At 38.1% G+C, this 21,160-nt stretch overlaps 2 pseudogenes; both read right to left on the bottom strand.

Annotated features, from left to right (window-relative positions):
- Positions 1 to 2,583: 2,583 nt before the first annotated feature.
- Positions 2,584 to 11,751, bottom strand: LOC109023132 (glutaredoxin-related protein 5, mitochondrial-like; annotated as a pseudogene).
- Positions 11,752 to 17,696: 5,945 nt separating this feature from the next.
- LOC109023269 (coilin-like) lies at positions 17,697 to 19,610 on the bottom strand (annotated as a pseudogene).
- Between the last annotated feature and the right edge of the window lie 1,550 nt (positions 19,611 to 21,160).

Raw genomic sequence — 21,160 nt, 5'->3', positions numbered from 1 at the left:
TATTCAAAGTGTGATTATCTACGTGCTATTTTGGTTCTTTGTGGAGGAGGCAAATGTCAGATGCCTCTAGTCTGCTGTCTTGAAGCCCCTTCTCTTCTCTATTTGTATTATTTTTTATTGTTGTCGGTTTTTTTCCAAATACTGTGATCTGTGGTTGATTGATTCTGTGGATTCAGAACTTACAGTTACAGAGGAACTACTGCATATTGCTTTCTAAGTATCAATTAATATCAATATATTATCTTTTAATGTTGTTGGTGAGAAGTCTGAAGGAAATTTCATTTTGTTCCCTTTGTTGGTAACCTGATTTTTTTCCTGTGGAAACTTGCTCCCCCCCCCCCCCCACCTTTATCTTTGGTGTTCTGACAATCACAATATAATGCATTTACATGTGAGGCTCTTTTCAATTATTGTTTTGTTAAGGTTCTCTGAGAAAGATTCCAAGATTGAAAGATTCCAAGACAATGAAGAGATTTATTGAGGAAGAACACCTGTGAAGGATTAAGGGGCGAGAGTGCAAAATTAGATTGGAGAGGACCTTCGGACAGTGATTCAGGTCTGTCATCAGTGAATGGAGAGAGAGAAGGAAGAAAAATTGGGTGTAAACAGTCTTAGTGCATCTCTGAAAAAGTCTCAGGCAGGGCAGTGGCAATTCCCAGGGTAAAAATTGCCTGTTAGAATAGTCCCTCATTAGGTAGGAATGGCTCTATTCTGGTTCCCCTGCTGTGTTCTGTCCTTGGCTTGGAGAATCTCCCAGGAGGAATCTGGTTTTTGTGTGCGTGCTGAAGGCTAAAGAACTGTACTCCTCATAGCAGGGTTTTTGCAGAGGAGAGACATGATTTGGTGTACCGTGGCTGCCACCTTGTGTTAAGGCACTTACTCTGAAGACTCGTGTTCTGAAATTCTGGGAATTTTTTTTTTTTTTAATCTTTGGAAAATTCCTTTTCTACTTTTCTTATATTTTTAATCTCTACTTTTTTCTTTTTCTTTTCTTTTTTTTTTTTTGGTAATTTTTGACCTATAGGTAATCTAATCTTTCAACTTTTGTTCTGAAAATTTTTTTCAATTATATATTCCAGTCATTCTCTTGAAATTTTTTTCAGTAAACATGTTTAATCTTCAAGAACATTTTTATTATACTTGTTTCTTTAGTTCATACTTTGTTTCACAGATGTTGTCCTTTTTGTAAAGATTTATTATCTTCTTCAACCTCTCTATATTAGAGCTTTCTAAAAGTTGTCTTCTAAATTATCTGTTTCCTCTGGAGTTAATAATTAAATTCCATTTGCTTCTCTTGGGTCTTCTGTCCTCACCATGCTTGCTAAGCCTGAAGTTATCCATGTTTCAGAAAGACGAACTAGTTGACTAGTACTGGCTCATATTTTTTTTAAATGTAAGATGGACTGTTTTCCTGTTACATGGCTTTCTCAAGTGAGAATTCAGACTGGGAGATCTTTTTTCTTGTGGGTAGGGCTTGGGGAGGGGAATCTGTGACTGACAGGGTTTGCCTTGGGTTGAGCAGATAGGGATCTGGTTGGCAGGGTGAAGGCTGTTCAGATGCCAGAAAGAGATCTAGTCACACTAGAAGCCCTTGCTTGTTCCAGTTTAATATCTTTAGGGAAGATCTGTCCGGTGTTTTAGCTAGAGGCAAATCCAGGCTCACTGCCTTGTGCTTGGGATTATAGGACTAGAATGGTAGTACCTACAATTAGGTATTCTATATACAGATCTTTAATCTCCCTCTTTTCACACTCATCCTTAATTCTCTTCATAGTATAAGGTACACATCTTCACGTTCCATCAGGTAGACTGGCTTCCAGCTCCTGGTAACAGATTCTAGGCTGTGGCTTTCTCTAGTTATTTTATCTTCAACCTAATCCTCTCTGCTCCTCCTCTCCTCCAAAAAAATGGAAAACCTCTTATTTGTTGGTGGCCTCCTTTATTCTTTTTACTTGTTACAGGATTTCAGTCAGCTCTTTGTGTTTTTTTCAGTGGGGTCTCAGGAGGTGGGCAGATGATAAATGCATGTGCTTTGTCTGCTGTCTTGAAGCTTCAGTTTTCTATTGTTAATTGTTACCACCTTCTGAAGTGATAGCGACATGAATAGGTAAAAGTTCAACTGAGCATTATTTTGTTTTGTTTTGTTTTTCTCCCCCCTGTGTTGGCAGTTGTTTTAAAAAACAACACCCCGTTTATTAGTTTCTTCTTTGTTCATCATTTTGCTTAATAGAAGTTACACAAAATTGGGGGCGATATATTGTCTTTGCAGACTGTCATTTGCAGAGGAGTCATGAATAATGATTCCAAAGCCCCTAGTTTAGCTCCTGAATCAGACAAAGAATAAATGACAATATAAGAATGAATTTTGTTTACAGCAATATTATAATACAACATTGAATTACTGCAGTGAAGTGGCTGCAGTTTTCACAATAAAATATTACTAGCCCAAACACTAGACAAACTAAAATCACCCGACTGCTTACAAACCGAAGTGATCAGTGCAAGCAGTTGTTGCCTCAATAGCGAAAAGCAAAATCGGTAAGGCTTTTCTGGCAGTCTCTGACATGAACGCTCCATCTCTGCTCAGTGAGGACCTGGGCAACCACACTTTGAATCTTGGTCTTCCTTTTTATCTAAAAGGGTGGAGTAGATCCCCAGCTTTCTCAGTTCTCCCACCAGGTCTTCATTCTGGCACATCTGCAGAAGAATGTTACAGCCCCTGACAAACTCTCCATTGAGGTATGCTTGTGGGATGGTGGTCCAGTTGGAATAGTCTTAATGCCCTGTCGGAGCTCGAGGTCATCCATCACTTTGTAGGCCAGATAGTCATGGAGACGCGCAGGTAGGATATGAAACACCGCGTTGCTGAAACCGCACTGGGGCTGCTCCGGCATCCTCTTGAGGAAGTCCAGCACCTTGTCCTTCACCAGCGCCTCTCTGCTGCCTGAGTCTGTCGCACGTGCTGCATGCCCAGCACAGCAGAGCCACCACTTCGCTGCTCATCCCCACACATTTGCTGGAGCCCACAATGGCCCAGGCCCTCGAGCATTATTTTGAACTGAAACACAGTAGACTTGAAAATTTCAAGAAAGACTACTTCTGGATTCTATTTGGATAACTTTTCCCATTGCTTTGATCTTACAATCTTTTAAATAGAAAACTAACACGTGGTCCTTGAAGAAAAGTTGGAAAATGGTCAGATAGAAGAAAAATCAATAATCCAAGGCCATCACCAAAGCAGAATTGCATTTTGTGTTTACATATTTCCTTCAAACTTTTATTCAAGTATCTTTTGAATTGTTGTAATTATGTGTGTCTGTAATTTTATTTTTTTTCCTGAAACTTAATCCTCTAACATAAATCACTTTTATGTTACGTAGTCATTTGTAAACTTCACTTTTAGTGTTTGTAAATGGTCCATTTTGTGAATATAGTTTACTTGACTATTCTTTTCTTGGTGAGCACTTACGCTGGTTTCATTTTTTAAAAGGATTTTTAAATATATATGATGATGTAATATTAAATATCTTTATATATTCACTTTTGTTTTCTGGATTTAGGATAAGTTTAGGAATGTATTCCCAGAATTGGGGCCAGAATTTGGGGAAGGGGAGAGAGGGTAGTTAAGAAAAAAGGAGAAGATCATATTCTTTGGAACCAGGTTGGTTGTAAAAAAAAGACAAGACTTTTTTAGGGCCAATTTGTAGACTTGGTTAGATGCTACAAAATTATTTTGTGAACATAGTGAGTGATTTTTAGTCTGTTTTTGCAGATGTGGTTCAGGGTTCATCGTGTGTCTATTTAGACGAGAATCCAGTGTTATAATCATGACAAACTAAACCTCCTGCTTTTTCAAAGTAGCAGCTACTTTTACAGATTTTGATATGAGTGCTACAAAAGAGATGATGGGTTTTTTGTGTAATAGGAGAATGCTCTGATAATTTTGTATAAAGAGCAGTTAAGCATGTTATACATTGTGTTAGGTTTCTTGCTTGCAAGACGGAAATACGACTCAAACTGGTTTGAGAAAAATAACTGAATATTGTTTTTTGTGACTAAGAGTTTCAAGGTTTCACAGTTACATCTAATGACTTAAATTATATTATGAAAACATGGTCTTTCTGTCCTAGTCTCTTGGGCTCTACTTTTTCTCTGTTAATTTCATTCTCAGGCACATTATCTTTCTGTGTAGGGGCAGCATCTCTAAGCTTACATGGTATTTAGTATTTACTACTTCAGAAGGGGGAGAGAGTCCTTTTTTCTTTTTTTTTTTAAATTGGAAAATTTTAGCAAAAGTCTTAAGGATGGCTCTAACTCTTCTGTCTTGGGGTAAATTTCCATCTCTGAACAAATCCCCTTGGCTGGGATATGGGATCGGGAGCTTCCCGCTGTGGCTGGGCAGGGTAATCCTCATCTGAATGATGTGGAATAAATTTCTTATAAGTAGAGGGATTCTGTTATAAGAATGGAGTACTGTGTAGGCAGAAACAGTAGGGTCTATTTCACATAGGAATAAGCTTATTCCTCTTTTCCTAGAAAGCCAGGTGTGTGTTTTAAAGGTTCCCACTTGCTGAGTAGTATTGACTCAGTTTTGTGTGAAAACGTAAAAAAAAAAGTTGATGCAGGATAAATATGAAGTCTCAGTTTTCAATTTCAGTTATTTTAGAAGTTGTTCTTACATCAAAGATCTATGAGTTATAAGTGAGTAGAGCATAAAGTGAGTCAACAGTATAATGTGGAAGCTAGAACAATTAAGGATGTATATAACAGAAGTTCAGTTTCCAAATCGGACCAGGCAGCAGTTTTTGGAAAACTTTGTTCTATTCTGGGTACCATATGTTAAATGTGCCTGCAGATTGCATGAACTTCGTAAATTTTAAATAACTTGAGGGTATGTTTAGTTGAGAAGAGGAATCTAAGAGTATAGGAAAGGAAAATATCCTTGGTTCCAGAATTTAAAAAAGGATATTAAAACCTTTTTAATGGAAAATGATAAAAGGATATTAAAACCAGATATAAGTTGTATGGACTAGTGTTTTAATGTATAAATGGATATAGAGATTCCTGCACAAAGCTAGGACTTTTAAAGGAGTGCTAAAAACTGAGTGTAACATATCTGGAGTACTTGGCAGAAACTGTACTGTAGTAATACTTAAGACTAGTTGTGACTTACAGCTTGTCCATAGACAAACAATTCCTACTGAAATTGAGGATGCAATAAAAAGTGTGTGTATTGTATATTTCAAAATAGAAGAGAGTAATTCAAATGTTCAAGGGGATTGGGTTTAGAGATGGAAATTTACCCCAAGACAGAAGAGTTAGAGCCGTCCCTAGCACAAAGACAAATATTTAAGGTGATGGATATCCCAGTTACATGGATTTGGTCTTGAACTACATGAACATATTAAATTAGCACATGTACCCTAAATATGTACATTTATTGTGTTTCAATGAAGAAGTGAAAAAGGATTTAATTATGGTTTTAGGATATCACTAAGAAAATATTCCAGCATGTCATGTCTTTTTAAGTGTATTTATCTGTAATTGCTTTATCAATGTAAATACATACTGGCTTTCTATGTTAAAAAGCAAAAAATTCTTGGCCAAAAAAAAAGAAGAAGCAAGCATGCCACTGAGGGAAAACCAGAAGACATAATAGTCTGGAAAATTAGCAACCTACGTAATTGAATTAAAAGAAAAACTTGAATGAGATTTTAAAGTATATTTTAAAAATAATTTGAAAGATAAAAGAATAAAAGCCACAAAGAGCAGAGCATTATGAAACAGGCTGAGGTATCGTTGATAAGAATCCATTAGGATGTGTAGAAATGAGAAAATAGGGCCAGGCGTGGTGGCTCACGCCTGTAATCCCAGCACTTTGGGAGGCCAAGGTGGTGGATCACCTGAGGTCAGGAGTTCGAGGCCAGCCTCGCCAACATGGTGAAACCTCGTCTCTATTAAAAATACAAAAATTAGCTGGGCATGGTGGTGTGCACCTGTAATCCCAGCTACTTTGGGAGGCTGAGGCATGAGAATCACTTGAACCTGGGAGGCAGAGGTTGCAGTGAGCTGAGATCATGCCATTGCACTCCAGCCTGCATGACAGAGCAAGAGTTGATCTAAAAATAAAAAATAAAAAATGAGAAAACAGTCATAAGAAAAAAAACAAACTCTGGCCAGGTGCAGTGGTTCATGCTTGTAATCACAGCACTTTGGGAGTCCCAGATGGGAGAATCACCTGAGCCCAGGAGTCTCTCCCAGCCTGGGCAACGTAGCAAGACTGTCTCAACAAGCAAACTCAAGGTGTGAGACTGGACCCAGCTAAAAAGAGAATATGTGAAATTACCAGAGTATGTTAACAGATAAATAAATGGAAATTATGGGGGAGGTTAAGGGACAGAAGACAGAATGAAAAGTCCAATATGAGCCTTGTAGGAGTTCCAGAGTGAAGACTGGAAGAGCAGCAACATTCAAAGAAATGGTAGCTGAGAATTTCTCAGAGTTGATGAAAAATGTAATTCCTCAGATTGCAGAAGCACTTTGAGTCCAAAGCAGATAAATAAAAGTAGATCTATACCTAAGGTCATGCCATTGGAAATCTACAGAGTACTAAGGAAATTTGAAAGCAACCAGCAGGACAAATTACCTATAAACAGCAAACTAATAGCCTTCTCATCAGTAATTATACAGGTCCAAAATTATGTATATACAGATGCTAACACATGGTAAATGTTCAATGAGTGATAAAATACTAACTTTGAGAACAGATATGATGATGGCTATCTTTTTTTGGAAAAAGGAAATGTGATCTTTCAAAAGGCAAAACATCAGAGAATCTTGGGGTTGGAGAAGACTGAAAAATGACTCAGTTCATTTCTATAGATATAGAGTAAATATTTTGCTTAACCAGGGCCAGTGTGTGTTCATCCCAAGAGATCTTGTCTAATATTCAAACAGGCAGTTAAGGAGGCTGTCCTCTTCCTATCAAGGTACGTGTTCACATGGAAATTAGGCAGCTATTTAACAGGTCTGAGGGATGTTTCTGTATTGAGACTGACCCAGTAGCCTCTGCGATTACTTGCAATAACATCTCTGGATGTTAGTAATATGAGAAACTCATTTTGCATGTAATACTTCATATTTTTCAAAACAATCCTGTGAAGGAGTTAAGGCAGGTATTTGAATTCTCATTTTAGGTAAAACCTTAGGAAGCAGCTCTTTTAAATTGGGTTTTATAACTAAAACTGGCTCATGATGATGTGCTTTAAAACTTTCAGAGTGTGCTTCATTTTTCACTTCTGAATCATGGAGGTTTGGACGTGGCAAAGAAAACCAGGGATTAGACTTGGATTGGTATGAGGTAAAGGAAATGTGTAATCAGGAAATAAATATTCTTCCTGCTGCTTGTTAGTAAGGGAGAAGCATGGGCTCCCAATTAAAACTTAAGAGTCTTCTGTTTTCTAGATTGTTTTTCATTTATGGACAAAGCTATTCCTTCAATTCTAAGGAATTGGCTAGGCAGATGAATAATTGGCTCTGTTGATTAAAGTTGCATTTCTAGTATTTTTAATGGTATTACTGAGAATGTTATCATTAATTCATACTTTATTCATTATTTACCTTGGATAGAGTTGTTGCCATGTTAAGTTCAGCCTGAAATGGTAAAGCTTTTAGAAACGTTGTAAAATGAGAGCATTAAAAGTTGTGCATCCAGGCCAGGCATGGTGGCTCACACCTGTAATCCCAGCACTTTGGGAGGACGAGGCAGACGGATTGCCTGAGCTCAGAAGTTCGAGACCAGCCTGGCCAACATGGCGAAACCCTGTATCTACTAAAAATGCAAAAAATTAGTCAGACATCGTGGTGCATGTCTGTAATCCCAGCTACTCAGGAGGCCAAGGCAAGAGAATTGCTTGAACCTGGGAGACAAGTTGCAGTGAGTGGAGATCAGGCCACTACACTCCAGCTTGTGTGACAGAGCAAGAGTCTGTCTTTAAAAACAAAACAAAAAAAAATTGTGGATCCAGTTGAGGGATGAGAAGTTCAAGGAAACAACCTGAAAATTAATATTTTGTTATTGCTTCACTGAACAAAATCATGTAACTGAAGTTCATCTTTCATAAGCTCTTGAAATTATGAATCTTGTTTAGAGAAAAACTATAGTTTCATGAGCTTTTTAAAGCAGGATATTGTTATTTTAGTTATATAGCTTTTTTTGGTAACAAAGCAGAAAGTGAAAAATTGATTTTTTTATTTTTGTTTTTGTTTTTATTTTTATTTTTATTTTTATTTTTAGACAGGGCCTGGCTCTGTTGCCCAGGCTGGAGTGCAGTGGCACAACCTCAGCTCACTGCAACCTCCACCTCCTGGGCTCAAGTGATTCTCCTGCCTCAGCCTCCTGAGTAGCTGGGATTACAGGTGCTTGCCACCATGCCCAGCTAATTTTTGTATTTTTAGTAGAGATGGGGTTTTGCCATGTTGGCCAGGCTGGTCTCAAACTCCTGGCCTCAAGTGATCTGCCTGCCTTGACCTCCCAAAGTGCTGGGATTACAGGCGTGAGCCACTGCGCCCAGCCAAGTGGTTTTACATTTCTTTATCTATAAAGTGAGGGAATTAGACAAGTTGATTTCTAAATGATTTTTCAATATTGAAATTAAATGAGTTTAACATGATAAATTATTGTGTCATGCTGTTGGTTGATTTAGTGTTTTTAAAAGTTAAATGTTTGAAACTAATATTTTAATATATAAATGTTTTTAAAGATAGCTCTAGCATTTAAAAATTATGTTTAATATCAATAGGTTTAATATAATAAACTTATGAAAACAGAAAACATGGCCAATTTTAAATCTTTATTAACTGAAACATAAGAGAATGTACTATTTCAAGCTAAAGGTGAACTAAGTATTTAGGAAGAGAGTTTGTTTTTCCAATCTCATGTAAAACAAAAAGTATGTGAGACAAATCTCAATCAGTTTAGAAGTTTATTGTGCCACGATAGAAGACACACCCAGGAGACAGATCTGTGCCTTTCTCCAAAGATGATTTTGAGGGCTTCAATATTTAAAGGGGCAAAGCAGGCTGGAGGGGAAATAGGAAGTGTAGGGTCACATTACTGAATCCACAGGTTGCAAGATAAAACCTACTGAATCCACAGGTTGCAAGATAAAACCACATAGGGGAATAGTGAATTATGTATTCATCTTATGCTCAGTAAATCTGTGCTGTACACAAGATAAGGTGATAGAGTGGAGATATTTGACCTTTATCTGTAGCTATCTGCTTAGGAACTAAAGGAAAGGCAGTTGCTTGCATGACTCAGCTTTCAGCTTAAATTTTTCCATTTGGCCTAGTGAATTGGAGTCCTGAGTTTTTATTTTCCTTTCCCATTTCTCCCCACTTTTCTTTTTAAAATCTTTCAGAGAAAGCATTTTAGAAGAAAATGACTCTCTGGTCTTGGGTTTTGTCTGATCTTTTGTGGCTAGGACAGTTTATTCCTAGACGAATAGGTCTCGTGTTGTTAGGAAGCTAATTTTTTGGCAGGTTGTGAAGTCTCATGTCCTACAAAGAGAACATAGGGGGAGGAAGAAAAACAAACAAAAAAAAAAACAACAATCCTGGAAAACTGACAAAGGCCATATTACTCTGAAGTCCATTCATCAGTAGGCAGGTATAAAAGTGGTTTATGTATATAAATAGGTTGCTATTGTTTTCTTCTGAAGTTTAAGTTGTCTAGCTTCAGTTCACAGGGCTTTAAGAAAAGCAAAGCTTAATTTTTAGTGATTTCAAATCAGGAAAAATGGAAAAAAAGAAGAAAAAGAAATAAGGAAAAGAAATTGAAAACATTATTTTGGAGAGTCATAGCCAGCAAAAATTTTAGAATTCAGTCCAAATTGTAGAAAATAATAAAAATGAAAACATTAGGCAAGGCTGGAGTCTAATAACAGGTATACTATAATTTAATTTGAACAGGATTTTTCTCTCTCCAATAACCCAATTTTACTTAAAATCATAGAAGGACCAACTTACTTGTAAAATACATTTTAGACCTATTACACTTGGCTTGATTATTTGCATAAAGTACAGCAAGAATAATCATTTGTTATACAGGGTCTCTCCCTTTTTTTTTTTAAATTGGCTTTGCTGGAAACTTTTTTTTATAAGGAATCTAAGATTAGACTTTCTTAAAAGCCTTGAGCCCAGCCGAGGATTTATCTGTGCCTTCAAATACCTGTGTGAATTGGGTGAATTCTTCTCTTTTTGAGGTCCCAAGAAAACTTGGGGTTCCTGGGCCTGTCACAAAGTGACATTCTTTACTTACCACAGATCAGGACCCTGTAAAGAACAAGGTATGAGGCCAGTTTTTCCAAGGGGCTCCAATTATGCACTTGTATAAAAGAAAATACATTCTTATTGAAGTTATGCAAATAACTATTTTCATAAATTAAGAATTCTCACAAATTAGTTACCAAATTTTGTCAAAATTAGGTTGAGCGAAAGGAATTATGTTTTAAATTTTTCTCATAAGAGTATACGTTACTGAATTGTTAAAAGCTGCAAATAGCCTAAAAGAAGAAAAAGTTTTCTTGACTTTGAAAAACAAAAAGAATCAGCAAATGTGTTAAACAAAAAGTCATAAAAGATTATTTCCAGTCTGCTACTAGTTCAGCCCATGCAGTTAACTCCTACTGTGCTCAATATTGGATCAGCAAACCTCATGAATACATCAGCTCTTCATGAGAGTGCTGGAAGTTTTCCTCTTTATTCCAACGGCACCATCTCTAAATTTATCCATAAATCTATATCTAAGAGTACTCCTTAGAGTTCTATAGCTGATTATAAACTGCCTTATAAAAGGATCAAAGTAAAACAACAATTGTGGATGACAAAAGTCTTAGAACAGCCATGGTTAAAGACACAATTGACAAGGAAATTTAGCTACTTCTCTGGCATCCAATAATTTTACATAATTACTACTGATAACATATACTAAAACATCAGAATCACAGGAATCTCATAATTTTGGCACATATACTAATAACATTTATATAAATACAGTCCAAAGAAGGCTAAACAGAATTTCATATTTGACAATACTTCCTGTATGAATTTATTATACCAAACAAGCCAAATGTGTCTCTTGGACTTAAGAGTGCTTAATACCAAAAAAATTAATGAAGACCGAATTTAGAATTTGATTTTGGAAAGTTTGTCAAATATAATATAAAGAGTTTAAAATACTTGATATCGCAAAATAGGATCACAGGTCATTGTAAAATAAGTCGTTCATTTAGCCAAAGTGATAAGATTTTGCTTAAAAGGCAAAAATCTTTATTCTTTGAGAGGGGAGACTTAATTCCTCAAACAATAAGCCAAAATAAAGACAGCATAAGGCCAATTAAATCTGTCTCTCAAATCTTATAAACCTATTAAATTTTAATCATCTTGACCATAAGATGGAATTTCCATAAACCTTTTTATAGTCTTTTATAATTTTTTTTTTTTTTTTGTTAAAAAGTGGGTTAATGCTCCAAGAAAACCTTGTTAATCTGACATGGGGCCCAGATGCTGGTCTTGCGTTAGTGTACCTTTGGTACTAATGTTTAATTTATAGAGAAACTTTGAACTAATTTTCTCTCTCAAAATCAGCCCTTAGAATCTTATGCACCCACCTCTTTCAGGATAGTCCCTGGGCCTAGAGTGGTTGAGTAGTTTTAATTTCTGGCCCTGTGCCTCATGAATGCAGTTCATGATGTAATAACCTTAATTTAAAACCTTAAATCACCTTAAATTTAAAAATGTTTTAATCTCAGTTTTCCTAAGGCAAACTCCCCTCTTCTGTCGTACAAAACAAACAACCCACCACCTTCTGCAGTGTGATTGCTTTTCAATATGGGGAGTACATTTAGATAACTTGCAAGCTAGGCTGGGGGTGGTGGTTCATGCCTGTAATCCCAGCACTTTGGGAGGCTGAGGCGGGTGGAGCACCTGAGGTCAGGAGTTCGAGACCAGTCTGGCCAACATGGCAAAACCCCACCCCTACTAAAAATACAAAAATTAGCCAAGTATGGTGGTGCGCACCTGTAATCCCAGTTATCAGGAGGCTGAGGCAGGAGAATTGCTTGATCCTGGGAGGCAGAGGTTGAAGTAAAGCCAAGTCACACCACTGCATTGTAGCCTGGGCAACAGAGCAAGACTGTGTCTCAAAAAAACCCCAAAAACCTTAAATTACCTTAAATTAAAAAATGTTTTTATCTCAGTTTTCCTAAGGCAAACAAACAACAACAACAACAACAAAAAACCCACCACCTCCTGCAGTGTGATTGCTTTTCAATGTGGGGAGTACATTTAGACAACCCCCAAGTCAAAACTAATGAGAAGGATACTTAAATAGAAGGAATATGTCCTGAGTTGTAAGTGAAGGCTTTCGGTTTCATAAAATAATTTAGATGTATTAAGCCAAGAGCATAGAATGTTATATTGAAAGAAAACATTTCCTTCAGACCTTTAAGATAAAACATTTTTAGCATCGGGTCACAACAGCAATTAAAACCTGAGGAAAAAAGAGGAGCTGGAGCAACTTATTATCTCAGGTCTTCTCCAAGGGGAGAGAAAGCTGAAAACAGAGAGACACAATAAAAGTTAAACTTTTGGGTCAAACAAAAAATTTTGCATATTAAAGGAACAACTCAGATGAAAACCAGATAGTGAAATTGACATCTCAAAATATAGAGAGAAAGTCGGTGGGCTAGAAGGCAATTAAAAATTGATGCTGGAGTGCTGTGGCTCACACCTGTAATCCCAGCACTTTGGGAGGCCAAGGAGGGCAGATCACGAGGTCAAGAGATCAAGAGCATCCTGGCCAACGTGGTGAAACCCTATCTCTACTAAAAAGACAAAAATTAGCTGGGCATGGTGGCATGCCCCTGTAGTCCCAGCTACTAGGGAGGCTGAGGCAGGAGAATTGCTTGAACCCGGGAGGCGGAGGTTGCAGTGAGCTGAGATCGCACCACTGCACTCCAGCCTGGCGACAGAGTGAGACTCAGACTCAAAAAAAAAAAAAAAAAAAAAAAAAAAAAATCGATGCCAAGTCAAACATAAAATTATAGAAATCTACCATAGGATTGTATAAAGAGACCAATTTTATTTAGATTGCTAGTTTTAAATTTAAGTCTCTATCTTTTAATCTAGATTTCTGAGCTCTGAGCAGAGCCCACACTGAAACCCTGGTTCTCCAAAGAGAAAGATATCATGGGCCTATTCCGAAGAGACTAGGCCATGTAGTGCTTTTACAGTGCATTTTGTTACAAAGACTTTTCTGTAAGTCTCTAAACTATGTCCTTTCTTAAACACCCAAGAGCAGCCCCTGTGGTAATAACTATTTTAGTAAAAAAACAAACAAACAAAAAAAAAACAGGTAACAATACAAAAGCAGGCAGTTTAAAAATCTGAGAAACTTGTCTCTTTACACTCTTGGGGTATCATAAGGAAAAACAGAGCTTCTCCCTAAAAAGGAGTCTGGCATCTTCTTTGTTTTCATTAAGGAATCCTAGGCTGTTAGAAACTGTTTTAGGTCCTTCATGCAGCAGAAGGTGGTAAGAAGAAGGAAGGATAGGCAGAAGTAAATGGAGAAGACAGAATTCAGTCTACTGAGAAGAAATAAAACCTTTTTCTCAAAAAACAAGATTCTAGGAGAGAAAGAAAGCATAAAGGCCTTTTAAATACACACACACACATCTTGATAGCTTTTAATTAAGGTGACTTTCAACCATCAAACTGTTTAAAACATCCTTTTATATCTCATTACCATATTTTAGCTGGGATAAATTGCTTATATTTAAAAAGTAACATAAATATGAAAATATAAAGCCAGAAAGGACTTGATTTAAGGACCAATCCCAGCTGTCATGGTGAAAACAGGGCAAAAGAATGAACCACAGTGTGGGGCGATGGCCGAAGCTCTTTCGGTTTCACTTGGCTAGCAAAAGGTGGCCTTGTTACATAAAGTCCCTGTGTAGTCAATCTTTTTTCTTTTGCTGGCTGTTTTTTTTTTTTCTTTTTCTTTTTTTTCCCCAGCTGTGGGAATCTAACCAATTCAGAGGCCTTATTCCTCCTAATTTGGAATGTTCCTTTGCATTTGATCAAGTCAGGTAGAGTTGGTCAAACCCAATGGGAAAAAGACTGAAAAAACAAAAACAAAAAAACCAGAAACAAATCAACAACAACAACAAGAACAATTAAACAACACAAATGATGCTTGCACAATTTATATGACAACTGAGCTCTTAATGGTAAGGAGAAATTAAGACCAGCTGGTTGTTAATCTTAACCTTTAGTTATTAAGGAGAATTTCTAAGACAAACCCTAGTTCAGCTAACTAGGAATGGGGTCCAGGCTAAAGACCGTTCTCTAGTGTCCTAGAAGCAGGAAAAAACTCAAACTTGCCTTCCCTATTGGAAGCAAGCTGAAACTCCAGAAAGATACTGCCTGCTCTCCATCGCCATGGAAGCAGGAAAACTCACCTTTCTTGTTGGAAGCGAGTAAAACTCCAGAAAAGGAGTTGTACAGCAAAATAAACCTTAGATCTCAATCAAATTTTGGGAGATCAGGGATTCTCTGGAAGGGAGAGCTCACAGGCCTCAGCAAATCATCCTATTTGAGCAATAAAGATAGCTCAAGCTGGTACCAAGCATCGATAGGAAATTTTTTAAAGGTCAGGGGGACCTCCACTGAGCCCCTTCCTGGTCACAAATTTGTAAACCAAAAAGTTCCTGAGACAAGTCTCAACCAGTTCAGAAGTTTGTTTTGCCAAGGTTGAGAACATGCCCAGGAGACAGCTTTGTACCTTTCTGCAAAGATGATTTTGAGGGCTTCAGTATTTAAAGGGGAAAAGCAGGCTGGAGGGGAAATTGGGAGGGTATGGACACGTTACTGAATCCACATGTTACAAGAAAAAAGGAGCAGGTAGGGGAATAGTCAATTATGCATTTGTCTCGTGCTCAGTAATTTTGCGCTGTACACAAGATAAGGTGAACATAGAGTGGAGATATTTGACCTTTATCTGTAGCTATCTGCTTAGGAACAAAAGGAAGAGCAGTTGCTTGTATGACTCTGCTTTCAGCTTCAGTTTTTCCTTTAGCATAGTGAATTGGAGTCCAGACTTTTTATTTTCCTTTCACACTCATAAAAGATGTCTAGTAACAAAAATGTGTTCTAGTTTATTATTTGAAATGCTATTATTTATAATTAGGTTCAATAACAAGATAAGAATTGGACACTCTTTACTAATTGAGCAGCTTTTAGACATATATCTGCTATGGCCACAGTTTTTTTTTTTTTTTTTTTTTAAGAGATATAACTTTTGTTTTTTACAATAGGCCTTCTGTGGGTCCTGATACAATTCCCAAACAATGGTGGAAATTATAAAGAAACAGATGATATGACTATTACCTGTAAATCATGACCAGAAATATAATACAGACCTACTTCATTTTATTACACTTCATTGTGCCTCACAGATACTGTGGTTTCTTGTTTGTTTGTTTTAACACATTGAAGGTTTGTGGCAACTCTGTTGAGCAAGTCTATCAGCACCATTTTCCCAACAGTTTGTTCTTGCTTTGTGTCTCTGTGTGACACTTTGGTAATTCTCACAATATTTTAGACTTTGCATTATTATTGTATCTGTTATGGTTATCTATGATCAGTCATCTTTGATGCTACTATTGTTATTTTGGTGTACCACAAACCACATCTATAGAAAATAGCTAACTGAATTGACAGATGTATGTGTTCTGACTACTTTCCCCATCTCTCTCCCTCTCCTTGAGCCTCCCTATTTCCTAAGATACAATCATTAAAATTAGGCCTATGACTAACCCTACAATGACCTCTAAGTGTTCAGGTGATAGGAAAAGTCCTATGTCTCTCACTTCAAATCAAAAGCTAGAAATGATTGTTTCATGAGGAAGGCATGTTGAAACTAGGCCTCTTGTGCCAAACAGCCAAGTTGTGAATGCAAAGGAAAAGTTCTTGAAGGAAAGTATAGGTGCTACTTCATTGAACACATGAATGATAAGAAAGTGAAATGGCCTTATTGTTGATATGGAGAAAATTTTGGTGGTCTGGATAGGAGATGAAACCAGCCACAGCATTCTCTTAAGCCAACATCTAATCCAGAGCAAAGCCCTCACTCTCTTCAAGTCTGTGAAGGATGAGAGAGGTGAGGAAGCTGCAGGAGAAAAGTTTGAAGCTAGCAGAGGTTGGTTCATGAGGTTTAGATAAAGAAGTCATCTCCCTAAAAATGCAAGATGAATCAGCAGGTGCTGATGTAGAAGCTGCAGCAAGTTATCCAGAACGTCTAGCTAAGCTCATTGATGAAGGTGGCTACACTAAACAGCAGATTTTCAGTGTAGACAAAAACAGCCTTCTGTTGCAAGAAGCAGCCATCTAGGACTTCGATAGCTAGAGAGAAGTCAATGCCTGACTTCAAAGCTTCAAAGGGCAGACTGACTCTCTTGTTAGAGGTTAATGCAACTGGTCACTTTAAGCTGAAGCCATTTGCAATTCCAAAAATCCTAGGGTCCTTAAGAATTATGTTAAATCTGCTCTGCCTGTGCTCCATAAATGGAACAACAAAGTGTGGATGTCAGCACATCTGTATACAGCATGGTTTACTCAATATTTTAAGCCCACGACCTACTGCTCAGAAAAAGGTTCCTTTTAAAATTACTTCTCATTGACAATGCACCTGGTTATTAAGGAGCTCTGATGGAGATGTGCAAGGAAATTCATGTTTTCATGCCTGTGAACACAACACCCATTCTGCAGCCCATGGATCAAAGGGTAATTTCGACTTTCGAGTCTTATTTTTTTAATTTTTTTTAAGTTCAATGTGGTTTTATTTAAACGTGTACAGCTGAAGGAGGGGTCTGATCTTTTGTTAGATGAAACCAATTTTCACAGTACATATTTGGCCATTTTAGCTTTGTAGTGAATAATAACAGAAAATGAAGTTTCTGTTCAAGGTCCTCACTCCAGCACACTCAGCCAGGTGCCTGGCAAGATGACACATTTCCTGGTCTGAAGCTCACAGCCAATCCTCTCACCTAAGTGGAACACTAATTCTCCTCCAGACATACATACACGTGCACGCGCACACTCACTCACACACACACACACACACACACACACACACACACACATCTTATTTTCACTGCTCTACACAGCGCCCTGAGAATCCTTAATTTTAAAGTTGGGAAAAACGTGAAAGGATTCCTTAACTCATTGTCTGTGACAAATCCAACTACCTTTTAACTCTTAACAATTGCAAGTATAAAATACTTGAAATTTTGAGATGCTCCATTTAATGGAACAACTCAAATGCTAAAAAATTAGGTCAAGTAACATGCTTTAATATTTTTAAATGTTACTTAAAACTTATTGAGACAAGATAGCAGCACATTCTTGGTATTATAAACTCCTACTGACGACTGCTACTTGACGGCCAAAACATCTAAAAAAAGAGAAGAAACCATACTGGTATACAACAATGTCTGCAGGGAATGTCATGTTGTACATTTTGTTAACTGAAATTAAACCTGACAAACCCAAAGATCTACAAAACTGACACCCATGTCATTTTAAATGATGAGGTAGGTTGTTTCCTATGCAGTAAAGTGAGGATAACAAAAAAATCCACACAACTTCCAGATCCTCTTTAAAAAAAAAAAGTTCAGGTTATACTCACTTTCACAAGCAAGACATTCGTAAACTATAAGGTGGAGAGGTCATACTCAGGCAGGTTCTGTACTTGATGTGTTACTTGGAGATTCAATAATCAGTCTTGGGTCAATCACCTCTCTCCAAAATACAGTGATCTTGCTCTCCTGTGTCACAGCGTAGTCCACTATCTCTGTTCCATTTTCATTGTGATAAACCAAATCAAATTTCCCAGGTTCTCTCAAGGCGGGTAAGGATGAAAGAATTTCTATATCTACTTGCCGGGTCTCTGGATTGGGGCTTAATATTCTTCTGGATGTTAGTTCTAAAAGCTTAAATGCAATCTTTTCTCCAACTTGAGGGGCAGCTGCTAACAGTGGTAACAGACTATAGTCCTTCTTACGTGTCTCTACCGGATTCTGGATAATAGTAGATGAATTTGTTACAAGATCATTTAATTGCTGTTGCCTCTGGTTCTCAGTGCTTCTATTTACAACACAGGAAACAGGATGCCCTTGTCCTCGACCTCTCCCCCGCATGCCCCGTCCCCTAGCTCCCTTTCAAGAAAAAAGGTTCTCTCCTCTACCCCATCTTCTTCCTAAACTGGTGGGGAGAGACACACTGAGAGGAGGACCAGGAGCCTGTCCGCCACCATTTGAGCCAGAACGCCTCCATCCAGCAGCACCTACAGTCTGTCATGACAACTCTGGGCCCGGACAACCTCTTCTTGCAAAAAGGCCTACTGTCTTTAAGAAACCCGCAGCACACTCCAGGGTGCTTGATGACATCAAGCATTGGGCATCTGACTCTGAACTAGAGTCTGAAATAGGAAGATGTTGTTCCAGAGGTCTTGCCCTTGCTTGGGGTAAGGCTAAAGCCAGATTTTATACCCAGTTTGTCTGCAGTTGTATTTTTGGTAGAGGGTCCTTCCTTTGATAACTCAGTTGGTAATTTCTCTGAGGAATTTCTGGCCTCCAAAGTGACTGTGCTGGGACCATGATAGATTCATCACAAGACTCAGACTCCGAGGAGGAACTGGGACTCTCTTTTGAGCAAACGCTTACACTACGTTTCCTTTTGGCTTTAACAAGGCTGTTTCTAGCAGAACCTTTTGGAGAACTACATCTCTGATTGGCCCAGTCTTTTACTGCCTGTACTTCAGGAGACTTGGGATTCTTGGCCTTTTTTTTTATATTCACATTTCTCCTTTTTCTTTGGTGATTTTCTTTTGGTCTGTTTGTTATCATCACCTGCTGTGCCACAGTGGGCTTTCTTTTTTCTTTTGTTCTTTTTTTTTGGCTGGCAGTCTGATCTGTGACAGCTTTCGGTTCCAGATCCGAGACCTTCTTATTATTGTTACTGTTCTCTTGCCTCTTCCAATGCTTCTTTGAATATTTGTAATCTGGTTCAGTTTCTTCATCCTCCTCTAACTGAAATGCCTGCTTCTTTGCTTATCTAAGTGATAGATTAGTGTCACCATTACTGATGACCATAGAATTCTCAGCAACTCCTCTCTCTTCTGCTTTAACTCTGGGGCGGTCGTTCTCTCTCACCAGGCGCACGCTCTCCGCCCGGGGCAGGAGCCCCGGCTCCAGGTAGGGGCCTAGGAGGGCCCCAGAACTGAAGCCGAAGCACTGGCGGATGAGACTAACGAGATCTGTGACGACTCGCATCTGTTCAAGTGGAACAGAAGCCAGAAGGCCCTACAGTGCCGGGTAGCTGGCGGCGGGTAATCAAATTGAAGCCTTGGCCTAACTGTCTCGGAGGCTGCCATCTTGCTTGGTGCTCAACGGAAGCTGACTTTCAAGCCTTATTGTTTAAGGAATACATTTTATAAGACTGTAGCTACCATAGATAGTGTTTCATCTGATGGATTTGGGAAAAGTAAAGTGAAAACCTGACAAGGATTCACCCTTCTAGATGCCATTCAGAGTATTTGTGATTCATGGGAGGAGATCAAAGTATCAACATTAACAGGACTTTGTAAGGAGTGGATTCCATGTGTAAGGAGTCCATTCCATGGAATCCATGGAATGATTTTGAGGGGTCTAAGACATCAGGGGAAGAGGTCACCGCATATGTGGTGGAAGTAGCAAGAGAACTAGAATCAGAAGTGGAGCCTGACAATGTGACTCAAGTGCTGCTGCAATCTCATGATAAAACTTGAACAAATGAGGAACTGCTTCTGTGGATCAGTAAAAAAGTGTTTTTGAGATGGAATTTACTCCTGGTGAAGATGCTGTGAACATTGTCGAAATAACACAATACTTCAAATATTCCATACACTTGGTAGATAAAGCTGCCGCAGAGTTTGAGAGGATTGAGTCCAATTTTGAAAGAAGTTCTGTGGGGAAAAAGCTATAAAACATCATGGCATACTACAGAGAAAATGTCCACAAAAAGAAGGAATGGATGCGGCAGATTTCACTGTTGTCTCATTTAAGAAATTGCCAGAGCCACCCAGCCTTCATCAACCACCACTGCCATCAGTCAGCAGCTATTAACATGGAGGTGATATCCTCCACCAGGAAAAAGATTATGACTCGCTGAAGGCTCAGATTATTATTAGCATTTTTTAGCAATATTTTAAAAGTTAAGGTCTGTACATTTTTTAGACATAATGCTATTGCACACCTAATACACTTCGGTATAAACATAACTTTTATATGCATTGTGAAACCAAAAAGTTTGTGTGACTTGCTATATTGCATTATTCTCTTTATTGTAGTGGTCTGGAACTGAACCTGCAATATCTCCAAGGTAGGGCTGTACCATAATGCCAGGTTCCCCCATCTGCTAATCATTTAGTGCCTTATGGAAAAACAATTGTTTTCATCAGAAATTAGAATTTAACTTTGGTCAATATACAAAGCTGTTGATAAAGTAAGGCATACCCATGTAGAGTATTTATTGACAGCTATCCAAACAATCTTACATTTTTTCCTTCATGTTTTTCTTTTCAAAGAGGCAGTTTGTTTTATTTTGCTGCATTGTTACTGTAATTTCAAACTTTATAGTTTAAACCTGTTTTTTCATGTCTTTCCATATCCCTTTAAGTCTAAATTTTATGTCCTTACCTGATTTCCCTCTGAAAAATGTTTTCCAGAGATGTAGTGATATTGTGATATTAATGCTAACCCAAATGTTAATATGCCATTCATTTGAGAAATATATTTGAGAGTCTTCTATGTGCTAGTGTGTCCGGAATTGGTGGGTTCTTGGTCTTGCTGACTTCAAGAATGAAGCCCTGGACCCTCGTGGTGAGTGTTGTGGTTCTTAAAGATGGTGTGTCCGGAGTTTGTTCCTTCTGATGTTCGGACGTGTCCGAAGCTTCTTCCTTCTGGTGGGTTCCTGGTCTCGCTGGCTTCAGGAGTGAAGCTGCAGACCTTCGCAGTGAGTGTTACAGCTCTTAAAGGTGGCGCGTCTGGAGTTGTTCATT

This window comes from Gorilla gorilla, chromosome 15 (genome assembly GCF_029281585.2).
Source record: "Gorilla gorilla gorilla isolate KB3781 chromosome 15, NHGRI_mGorGor1-v2.1_pri, whole genome shotgun sequence".
Classification (NCBI taxonomy): Eukaryota; Metazoa; Chordata; class Mammalia; order Primates; family Hominidae; genus Gorilla; species Gorilla gorilla.
This window is presented reverse-complemented; position numbering and strand designations above follow the sequence as displayed.